The sequence below is a fragment of the Arachis duranensis genome, chromosome 3 (assembly GCF_000817695.3).
Source record: "Arachis duranensis cultivar V14167 chromosome 3, aradu.V14167.gnm2.J7QH, whole genome shotgun sequence".
NCBI lineage: Eukaryota > Viridiplantae > Streptophyta > Magnoliopsida > Fabales > Fabaceae > Arachis > Arachis duranensis.
The window spans coordinates 84,817,273-84,819,368 of record NC_029774.3 but is presented as its reverse complement, the minus strand read 5'-3'; positions in this window follow the sequence as shown (position 1 = coordinate 84,819,368).

Genomic DNA, 2,096 nt, shown 5'->3' with positions numbered 1-2,096 from the left:
GTAGGAAAAAAGAGAAATAGAGGGAGCAACGCCCAAGAACTGACACAAAAGTTGAAACAGCTTTAAAAACGCCCAAGAATTTGGATGGAGCTGCGTAGGAGCAAGATTACAAGACCATAACACCTCAGACTCCAGATCGGTAAAGGGAAGTCGGACGCCCAGCTTAGAGAAAAAACAATCATAAGCATAAAAGAAAAGCTTCTCGGAACTATCTAGGGGCGGGAAGCACACTCTCTCCTCAGAATCCGGGACGACTAGTTCATAATCCCTCTCAGACTCTCTATTTTCACATATGCTACAATGCCTACGGAACCTAACTAAGTACTCAGAATCTACCACGGTAGGAACTCTTAGAGGAAGAGGGTCTACCCAATCAAGACCACATGGAATTTTAGTCGACATCGCTTGGAGAACCTTTCGAGACATAAAAACTCTTACCTACAAAGAAGAATACAACAGCAGACAAAAAATCACATAAAGAAGACAACGAAAACCCATTCAGCAAAGCAAGAAGCAAAGACCCCACGAAGAAAGCGGGGCAACACAGAACAAAAACACCAGGGAACAAAAAAGAGCCCCCCCATATAAAAACAACAGCAATGGCGGCACCTCTTTTGGGGCAACCCAGGCATAAAGAAAAAGAAATAAACAAGAGCCACACAAAGGACAAGAGCATATGATCACAAGAAAAGAGAAACAAACCTGGAAGAAGAAGCGAAGACGAAGATCTCCAAAGCAAGGAGAACGAAGCGACGACACAGAGGAAACCCCGGAAAGACACACAAAGAAAAATTCTGGAAAGCAAAACAAAGGGAAAGAAGAAGCGGCGCTTGTAAAAGCATAAGAAAAACAAACGCAGAAAGGAGGAAAGGAGCAATAAATAAAGCCTTCACAGAGCCCGAACGGAAATCGAGGAAAAACGGTAAAATGCAATAAATGCAGGAACGGCCATTTTCCAAAGATAAGATAAGATAAGAATATCTTATCCAGGGAAGATCACTGCCAACTACTATAAATACACTGGAGCACCCAGGTATGGCATTCATTCCAAATCTACACATATCTGCTTGGACCCATGCTAACTTAAGCATCGGAGTGTCATTGCAGGTACAACCACCAACCATTCTGCATATCAAGCTCGGGTCACCGAACCCCCACCTCGGGCTTCTCCAGACGACCGAGCTACACGTTTCAGGTAAACCCTCGGAACAAAACCTTTCTCAACAGAAAAGGTAACATACTTGAAATGTTGAATCAAATCATTAATTGTTAGCAAGTATTTTTGAAAATGGAAAGAAATTGATTTTGAAAAGATATGATTGAAAAGATATGATTTGAAAAAGATTTGATTTTGAAAAATTATGAAAACTTGAAAAAAAATTTGCATTAAAAACAAAATCTTTCCTCTTGTGCCATCCTGGCGTTAAACGCCCAGAATGGTATCCATTCTGGCATTTAACGCCCAAAATGCTACCCTTTTGGGCGTTAAACGCCCAGCCAGGCACCCTGGCTGGCGTTTAAACGCCAGTTTTTCTTGCTCACTGGGCATTTTAAACGCCCAGCTTTTTCTGTGTAATTCCTCTGCTGTATGTTCTGAATCTTCAATTCTCTGTATTATTGACTTGAAAAGACACAAAATAAATTTTTTTTTGAATTTTTAATAATGAGGAATAATCAAAATGTAACTAAAATCAAATAAACAATGCATGCAAGACACCAAACTTAGCAGTTTGTATACTACTGACACTTGCATATGAGAAACAACAAAACACACAAAAGAAGAGAATTTAAAGATCAGAGCAAGGACATCATCAAAAACAACTTGAAGATCAATGAAGACACATGATTGAATTCGAAAAATGCAGGAAGAATAGAAACATGCAATTGACACCAAACTTAAAATGAGACACTAGACTCAAACAAGAAAAATATTTTTGATTTTTATGACTTTGTAAATTTTTTTGGATTCTTCAAAGATTATGTGAAAAAAGAAAATAAAGAAATTCAAAATTTTTAATAAGAATTCCAGGAATCATGCAATTTTAATCTAAAGCTTCAGTCTAAAGAAATTAGACATGGCTAGCCAAGCTTCAGCA